Source organism: Amblyomma mixtum, chromosome 8 (assembly GCF_055824585.1).
Source record: "Amblyomma mixtum isolate Tamu chromosome 8, ASM5582458v1, whole genome shotgun sequence".
NCBI classification, from domain to species: Eukaryota; Metazoa; Arthropoda; class Arachnida; order Ixodida; family Ixodidae; genus Amblyomma; species Amblyomma mixtum.
The window spans coordinates 70,109,561-70,119,634 of NC_143019.1; the positions used below are offsets into that span (position 1 = coordinate 70,109,561).

Here is a 10,074-nt window from a genome sequence, read left to right on the forward strand (position 1 = left end):
CCACAAGACGTTATGAACTGTCCTGTAGAATCTGTTTGCATTCAGCGTCCTCATCTGAGTTAAGGGTTGTGATCGCCTAGGTGAGTTGCAGCCTCAAACCTTTTGGTATGGTTTGCGATTCTGAATAGCTAGTTAGGGTGGTCGCATGGGATTCATATCTAATTCGATTTTCAATAGCTTTCCGGATTTTTAGAAAAGACGGTGAGTGAGCTTCTGGGGAGCGGGCCGTACCTGTAGCGGCAGCGAGTCAGTCGCTACGCTGCGTTGGGTGGTGTCGTGCCGCCTCGGCGCAGGTCTGTCTCGTCATGTAGCGGCGGCGTGGCGGTGCGGGGTTTGTCTCGGCCTTTTGGGATCTCGGTTGAGCCAATGATGGCGTGGTTCTTGTGCCGATGCCTTCTTGAGTCTTCGCCATCGGTTGTCCATGGAAGCTCCATCTCGTAGAGGGGGGACTTGCCCCGAGGGCGCGTTTCACATGTTCGCACACGACAGCCACGCCCTCGAAGCTCAAAAGATGTCCATCGGCCGCGAGTACTCTCCATGGTGGCAGCTTTTCAAGTGCATGATTAAGATAAAGCACGTCCCCGCCGACTATATATATATGTGTGTGTGTGTGTGTGTGTGTGTGTGTGTGTGTGTGTGTGTGTGTGTGTGTGTGTGTGTGTGTGTGTGTGTGTGTGTGTGTGTGTGTGTGTGTGTGTGTGTGTGTGTGTGTGTCTGTGTGTGTGTGTGTGTGTGTGTGTGTGACGTGGCGGCCAGCCAAAGAATGAGGCGTGGTGAACGATGGATAAGCATAGAGCTAATATACCAACTCTAGAGAGAAAGCGGCGGCAGCACTCCCATGTAAACCCTCTCTCTTTTTTTTCTAACCGTGGATGGCAGCCATCTTGTTACTTCGCTCAGGGTTCCCTGCATGATACAGACGACCTAGACCAAGTTTGACGGTTTAACGTCAATTACAGCGTACTAACCTGGCAACTTCGCGCAGCATGGCCGCGCGCGTCGTAGTGCGCGCTAAAGAGTTGTGCGAGGAACGGTGCTGAGGCTTGCTTACGTACTGTGTTGATTTCTTTTTAGTTCACGTGCGAAATGTTCGCGACTGTGAGCGTACAAAGACAGTTACAGTGGTGGTGAGTCCTGTGCCGCTAATTATGTGTGGTTTGTGTTTGTGTGAGCCGAGATCAGCGAGGATTGGGGGTGAGGTTCAGCAAGGTTTGTTTTGATGTACGGGGCGTTATAAAACATGCATGCCCCATGCATTTTGGCGTTACCTGGAGTCCCTTTGGTAAAGTGTGAACCATCGTCACCTCCTCTTTTCTCCCGCGGTCAGACTTCGTTGGTGTTCCATAATGGATGCGAGGCAGAAGGGAGACGACACACGCGTATAGTGCAGCGCCTGCCTTCTGTACTGTTTTCATTTTCTACCACTGCCTGTCAAGATGCGAATTCTGTTTGAACACAACGCGAAATCTGTAACGGACTCCGCTATGAATGGTTTCATCAGTGTGCACCGAAGCACCAGCGAAGCGTGCATACATGAAAGAACTTTATGCAAGAGACGTGTGGGATAAGTGGCGTTCAGGGAGCACCAGCAGAGCATTGTGCACGGTAAATAGAAATGTTGGAATACAGCTTTCTCGCGTACAGCTTTCGAAATATTAAAAATTCATGCCATGTTCCGTATAAAAAAATTGACAACCAGTGTATCTTTACAATTACAAGCATGTGAGTACTTGCACTGCAAAGTTACAGCTGGCTTCATAGTTGACACTTATTTAACTTGAGCAGTTATGTTTGTGAATGAGTTTTTTATTTTTTCTATAAATTCACTGATATTACTGTTGTACACATGAGACAAATAAATATAGCATGCAAATGATGCCTCAATCATGCACAATGTAGCATTCAATACCTTGCACATCTGTTCGCATGCTCGAAGAATGCACATGAAAAAGAAATAGAGTGCCAAGACCTGTGCTCTTAACTGTTCAACCCTTAATAGGGCTGCCTTTATGCGATATTGTTGGTGCTTAAAAACAAAGCGTCTTCAGCTTAGTATCTTAATATAGTGATTTCGCATGAACAATGTAGGAATAAATGTTCCATGTCACTCTTCATCATGCCTGTTATTTATACCACAACTGTGCGTCTTGTGCAGATCCCTTCAGAAAGTGTCCCTCGTAGCCTGTGCCACTCTTGGATGTTAAACCCCACAAAACCAAAAAATCAGACATTCAGAATGCACATGAGTGCCTGTGTAAAAGCTTAAATGTGCAACTGCTTTGTATTTATATTGTTTTAGCACTAATAAATGAATGAGTACTTGCTGAACACTTCAGTGACCTTTGCAGTGTTTTTGCATCACAAGTATAAGGTGTGTTCTAGAAACTGCAACAAAGAATCTTATTTCCACTACTACAGTCAAGATACACATTTACCTTGCGTTTGGTGTATCATTGCCATTTATCTGACATAAGACACAACATGAGATATTTGTAATCTAAAGGAATGCAGGCCTGAATTCGACACTGGGATTCTACTTCATAAACAAGCACATTGGCCAGGTTCATTCCTTCAATCCACTGGTGAAGCTACCCCACTAGTGTTACTGTACCAACAGTTATTGAATGCCAAGTTTTGATTGTGTGATGGAGGAGCATTTAAGAGAATATACAGTACGGCTAGCTGGAACAGCTGGTACTCTGTATTTTGTAATAAATTTGTGGCATGTACAATAACCCCAGGGATTGAAGTTAATCAAAAGTCCTCTTCTGCAACGTGCTTCATATCCCAAGTGCAAATTTGGCTTGTCAGAGGAGACAGTGCTTCACTACCTTTATGTTACCTGCAAGCACTTGCGTGTAGATTTCCCTGATGATGCTGCTATTGAGCGGGGGGTTTGTGGTGTAGACTTGTCCTGAAGCAAATTCAGTTTTGACCTGAGGTTCTAGCTATTTATCTGAAGCATCTCGCCTACTTTCGCTTGCGTGGGGACTTTGTTGTGGGTGTGTGCAAGTGCTTGCAGGGGGATTTGCATATACGTGAAAGACATGAGAGCGCAAAACGGCAACACGGACGAGTAAGGGAACAGGACGAGCGCTACACTTTCAACAGGATTTATTCAAAGAAGAACGTTTATATAGCCTTTGCCCTTATCCATGTTCTTGATCGCATGGATTGGTTTTGAGCTCTCATGTCTTTCACGAATATGCACCAACAAGCCCAGCTTCAAGTACTTCTTAGCCAGATTTGCATATAGGTGACGTGACCGGTTGGCTAAGATACTTTGTCACACTAATGGCCTGAAGTAAAAACATTTACATTACCGGAGGTACCATCATTAGGATTCATTGTGTTTTTTTTACCTGCAAGCGTGGGAACTTCCTCAAGGGCGACTGAGCTCGTGAGGGGGTTGAGGACATTGTCTGTGAACTGTCTGCTTCTGAGCTTGCGTGCTCCTACATAGATATAGCCTGAGATAAAAATTTTGTTGCCTGAAGCATTGGCCATTTTGCTCACCTAACCTTACCTGCTTGCGTTTTTGCTGTGACATAAGTGGCGAACACTGCAATCCTGAAATAGCACTGTGAAGTGTGCTTGCAACCTGAAGTAAAAGTATTGCACGAACTGAGGCACTCGCTGTATTATAACTTATCACCCTACGCAGACAGACTTGCTGAGACACCACGACCTCTGTCAGAATTCTGTGTAATAATGTAGACATGCCTGACACACAGTCTCTCCTACGTAAACCCTCCCATCTAGTGCACCACTCTGAACTGCTGATACATGATGCATTTTATTTATCATGAACCTGATTCCTTTTATGCTGCATTCCTGCCTTTACTTTCGTACTGACATACCAGTTAGTAAATTTTTAATATTAACTTCATTATTTAGTGTTTTGTTGAAAAGTTAAGTTTACCTCTTTTCACTTACGATTTGGCTGTAAAGGCTGTAGCTAGGTTCAGCATAATTTTCAAAACTCACTCGTCACTAGCATTAAAATTTCGCACTGAATGCTGCTTCTACTAGACATAAACAGAGAGCAGCCACAATTTGCACCTACCTGCTCACTATGTACCCTTTGGAATATCGTTGGCACTGCATCTGGTTTCAAAAAGTGCCTGGTGTGGCTGCTGTAAAAGCATGACAGCTCAAAATGTCTTGATCAGATCATCTGCCCTATATGTAACTAGGCAGTGGTGTCGTAATAGTGCTTAGCCACTTTTGCAGAAAGTATTTATTGTTCTGAGGAATTCATCCATTGCTTCACTACCAGGCCTGTAATATATACCACTAAACGTAAGGCTCCACGAATTAATGCTTGTCAAGCGTGCTGCATGCGTACAAAAAAATCTTAACGAAAAAAAACGGGTGACAGTGCCGTTATGAATTTTCCAGAGAAGAACATTGCTCACACATGAAGCGAAAGCCCGATCGCTTTTGACACCTTTTTTTGCATATGATGCACGATGGCGGCATTCTTCTGAAATTCTGTGCAAGAGCGAGGCAAAGCGGTAGACAGCGTCGCGCGGAGTCACAGCGTGGTGCGTGCCTGGGGCAATTCGCCGGCAAGCGCCGGCAATTCGCCGCGAACGCTGCCGACGGGTCTAGCGTCCAGTTTCTTGTACGCGATCAACCAACGTGCGCACGAGAAATACGTTCGACCAATGTGCGCACCGGAGACGACTGGCGTCTGCAGTGCTTTCCCGGCACCGAATCAGACATCGAAAAACAAAACCAGCAGAGAAGCCAGCGCTCGTGCGAAAGACCGCGGACCGAGCGGCGGGAGTGAGTGATTCAGAAGTAGACATGGCGCGGAGAGGTGTGTAATGCAGTGCGTATTAAACTGCCGTATCTTAATTTGGTCCTGCAGTCTACGCTATAAGTAGCAATGAACTAGAATCCCTCGGTAACCTACAGCTGCTACAGCACACGAAACGAAAACGAAACTTTCCTAAGTTCTCTGGCACACGTCTGCATATTTCAATGTTTAGAACAATAAAAGAATTAAGTGTAACGCTTAGGGACCTTCTTTGATGTTTTCAGTTCTAGAGGTTTATTTCTAATGTGTTCTGTTTCGATACATTCAAAATGATTGCTTAATTTTCAATACCACGAACCACAAATAAGTACAGGCAACTATGGGAGTAACAAGATGGCGCTGCTCAAGTGTATCACAACCTCCTCGCCGCGCTTTACCCCCCTGTGGATAAGAGATGATTTAATGGCCGCTGGCCTAGCGCGAGCGCTCCGTCCGTGGCCACTGCCAGCTTCGTCTTCTTCGTAACAATGGAAAGCTGGCGGCGCTGCACTTCAGCCACCATGGACGCTCAAAGCATCATGGGGCGGTGAGCTACTTGTTGCGAGACAGTCGTAGTTTTTCGGGAACACGAAGTGGCACTACTAAGACGTTTCATTCCGAAAACGCTGTTCGTGTGTGCTCAGACGACTTTCGCGCGAACGCAGTGTGCAAAACCAAAGTAATGAAAACGCGACGACACACGACGCCAATAAAAGGTTTCACTTTTCCGAAATGCCATTAAAAACCTGTTATAGTGTTTAAGCAACAACATTTTTTTGAAAACATATTTACTTTTAAAAGTGCGCCCGTTCATTACGAAATATTAGTTTTTGTAGTGTTCAATACTTGGCCAATAGGAGAGCGAGTCGTCTCTTATTTTGGGCAAACTTTCCACTTAAATGTTTTTCTGCTCGTTTGTTGCAATCATTAGACAAGATATTGAATATTAGGACGTTTTTAGTTATCAAACAGCTTAATTTTTCTATTATTTTTGGCCAAAAGTTGCAGTTCCGCTACAAGTAGCTCACCGCCCCATGATGCTTTGAGCGGCCATGGTGGCTGAAGTGGTCTCGAGGGGTCACCATGCAAACTCCCATAGACGGGCTGCCAGCTTTCCCTCTAGGTAATAGTAAAAAACTCTATGGGGGCAACCAAGTGATCGTCCTGATCGTAAATAGAACACGTAGATGAAGGGATGGGCGAAACGGTAATGGGCTTCCGGGTTAGATAGAAGTGTCAAGGTGGTGAAGTGCTGGCCCTCGCAGTGGATGAGATGATCGAAGGATGAGTCCCGGTCCACGAAGGACCCGGGCCGGAGGGTGCAAGGAGCTGACGGCCGAGGTCATTGGACGCACCGGACGGCAGGGGCTAGGGGGCGGTGTCTTCACGTGTGGGTCTTGGGTCTTGGGTCTGTCGGGTCATGAAGCTCGCTGTCGTCAGTGCATCGTGTCCTGTGGTCCGTGCGGGAGACGAGGCTGGGGTGAGCTGCGAGGTCGGTTCAGGTCGGGCGGGCTGGGGCATGGCCGGGCGGCGCGGACCAGGCACTCGTAGCCGACGTCCATGGCAGGCGCAGGACACCGAAGCTCCGGGACCAGGATGGCGATGAAGGGACCGCAGCACCTCACACCAAATGTAACTTGGCGGCCAGCCGAGGAATGAGGTGTGGTGAACGATGGATGAGAGATGATTTAATTTAGTGTGTCGGCTGAGCTTAGAGGCAGGTCCAATCGTAGAAGGCCACTGAAGCAGTCGATAAGGGCAGAGTGAGCGGTTAGAAAGTCAAGACCAAGGATCACATTGTGAGGGCAGTGTTCGATGCCGATGAACAAAACTGTAATGCCATGATCGGCAACAGTGACGCGGGCAGTGCACAGGCCAGTGACGGCAGCAGTGCTGCCATCGGCAACGCGAACGGTGGGCGAAGCGGCAGGGGTCTGGACTTCTTTGAGGCGACGGCAAAAGGATGAGCTAAGAGCCGAGACTTGGGCACCAGCGTCAATGAGGGCAGAAACAGGAACACCTTCCACAAAAACATCGAGGAGATTACAGGGCGAAGGCAGGGCCAGTAGAGGATCTTCAGGTGGGGATGCCAATGCAGCATCACCTCCGGGAGCTGCACTGGCTAGTTTCCCACGAGGCGGCCTGCAGAGGACGGTGAGTAACTGCGGTGCGGAAGAGGTGAGCGGTAACGGTAGGCGGTCGGGGAAGGAAAGCGACTGGTTCTACGAGGAGGCGGTGGGGACTCGGCGCTGGGTGGGTCATTCCGAGGCGTGAAGCGACGGGGTCCATAGTCATAACGGTGGTCAACGTAGGGCAAAGGTCGTGGTGGTGCGGACCAACGGCTGCGGCAGTGGCGAGAAATGTGGCCTACGCGCGAGCACTTGAAGCAGATCTGCCGGTCATGATGGGTACGCCCCTCGTCTGTATTGCGATATCTTGGGTAACTTGGGACGAAGGTGTTGCGGGCCGTAGCGGCAGCGACCACGGGAGAAATGGGGCTCGCACTCCGAGGTTCGACGGTGTGGCTGGAGGGCATGCCCAAGTTGGCGACCTCCTGGCGGACGACAGCTTGAGTAAGGGATATTGTGGCAAGGGTGTTGACCGACAAGGGCGCGTTGGTTGTAACAGGAGCCAGGGCCTCCAGTTCACGGCGCATGATGCAAGTCACGTTGTCGGGGTTTGAAGGCTGCCTCAGTGTCCGCAGATCCTCACACGTGGAACTCGCAGCTGGGTTAGGTAGGCGGTCAAAGCGGTGTGCAATGCGCCGGTGCTTGGCCTGCTCGAAGCGTCGACACACCTACAGAACGGAGTCAACCGTAGAGCAGTCCCGGCATAGAAGAAGACAGAAGGCATCGTCGGCAATGCCTTTAAGAATGTGGCCAACCTTATCGTCTTCGGTCATGTTGTGTCGATCTTTCGGCACAGTGCCAAGAGGTCTTGGATGTATGTAATATATGATTCAGTGGCCGTTTGGGCGCGAGATGCAAGTTCTTTTTTGGCAGCAAGCTGACGGCCAACTGGTTTCCCAAACAGGTCGCGGAGCTTCTGCTTGCAGACATCCCACATAGCAATTTCTTCGTGGGTTTCGAACCAGACGCGTGCGGTGCCGGCAAGATAAAACATCACATTGGCCAGCATCAGCGTGACGTCCCACCTATTGTGCTGGCTAACACGCTCGTAAAGCGAGAGCCAGTCCTCGACGTCCACGCCATCTGTACCGCAGAATGTGCCCGGGTCGCGAGGGTGGGCTACGACGACAGTTGGCGTGGCAGGCGCAGACGAGGGGGCCGGGTCGGTAGTCATCTCGACGGTTCTGCCCGTCGGCTCGTCGCCTCGAACGCGCGACCCCCAGCAAAAGATGTTACTGGGGATGTTACAGTATTACCGTTACGGTAAGTCTATATTGGCGGCTGCTCTGAGATGGCCAGCACTCGGCTCAGACTCCGACGGCCCAGCTACCCACTGTCAACGTCGTCGTCGCCCAGCGCACCGCCACTTCTTTGTTCACGATTCGTTCATTTATTCAGTAACCAGTTCACCACTAACAATATATATATATATATATATATATATATATATATATATATATATATATATATATATATATATATATATATATATATATATATATATATATATATATATATATAGCGAACCAGGGAAGGGGAATGAGGGGCTCGTTATAAAAAAATTCAGGGGGCACTCTGACTGTCTAAAGTGCGTAGAGGCGAGAGCGTTTTCCGCACCACTTGGACTGCCTCTGTGGCACTGGTGGCGTCACACATAATTGAGTACTAATTACTAAGTGATGACAAATCACTAATTAATGGTTAATCGCTGATTAACGCCTGAATACTAATTAAGTGCTAATTAATGACGCTTAAGCTTCGCGTTTAGGAGTGGAACGCGACGGCGTGTTGTAGCGCTGCCAAGGAGTCTACGGAACGCCACCACCTGTTCGGCGCCATATCTTGCCCTATGAACGCAATGCTATGAACGTAACGCAGAGCACGCTTTTTGAGGAAAGGAAATGACGCAGTAATTCTGTGTCATCTCGGTGGACACCTTAACCGCACCGTAGAGGAAGGGAGGAAGTGGGAGTGAAAGAAGACAGAGGGCCGTAATGAAGAAAATGAAAATTGTATTTGAGGAAAGGAACTCACGCAGTAACTTTCTCACATATCTCTGTGGACACCCGTCAAAATTCAGGGGGGCACTTTTTTGACCCAAAGTGTGGTCACTGATGTGTGGTTAAGATGTTAAACTTGGCCTGTAAAAGTGGAACGCGACAGCGTCTTGCAACGCCGCCAGGGAGTCTATAGAACGCCATCGCCCGTTCGGCTGTACGCCTCGCTCGTCGGTATTCTCCGCTTTCTAAGTGCAGAGCACCAGGCCAGATATCAATCTTTATGGGTGACCTCTTTGTCTTCGTTTCATTAAATAGTAGTAGTAGTAGTAGTAGTAGGTTTATTTGGCCATATTGTATACAATATGCCCTCGAGGTGAGGCTAAAGGAGGTAGACCAAGCATGCCTCCTGACAAGGCCTACACCCCGATCACACATCATGGAAACGGGGGCCGAATGGACAAGAGATAAAAAAACAATGAGCAAACATGATCACAATAGAAAATAGTTAATGATAGACAATAATAAATATCAATTAACAATAAACAAAACATTTCACAATATGCACATTTAAAAAAAAAAAAGCAGAACACAAACACACACTAAAAAAAACAACTAAGTATACAGAATTAGCTGAAATTTAACCGGGCGAGAAAAGAATCGTCAGTTTTTTCTTGAATACAGACACACTATAACTTTCTAAAGCAATCTGAATAAGAGACTGGTAGGTATTACACAATGTTATAATTTGATAATCGGTTGTTTGTTTACCATAATTTGTCCTGGGTCTTGCAGTAGATAGGGCAACGGAACGTAGACCATACGCAACGTTTCTTGAATTATAAGTGTTAGAAAAAGAGCTAAAGTCATGCTTGACTTTATAAAAAATATGAAGAGCCAAACTAAAATTGTATGAATGAAAGAAATTGCGAACATGAAATGTTTCGAAAAGATTTGTTTCAACAGATGAACTTGAACTTAATAAACGTAGAGCTCTTTTCTGGAGAGAAAGCAATTTGTATGAATCAGTTTTGTTGCATGTACCCCACACTAGGTTGCAATACACCAGGTGAGAATGAACAAGGGCAAAATATAGCTGTTTTTTAACTTGTAGTGGGAGGAGATGTCTAACACGATAAATAAC

At 47.3% G+C, this 10,074-nt stretch overlaps 1 pseudogene; it reads right to left on the bottom strand.

Annotated features, from left to right (window-relative positions):
* Positions 1 to 254: 254 nt before the first annotated feature.
* On the bottom strand, positions 255 to 7,706 carry LOC149332895 (uncharacterized; annotated as a pseudogene).
* Between the last annotated feature and the right edge of the window lie 2,368 nt (positions 7,707 to 10,074).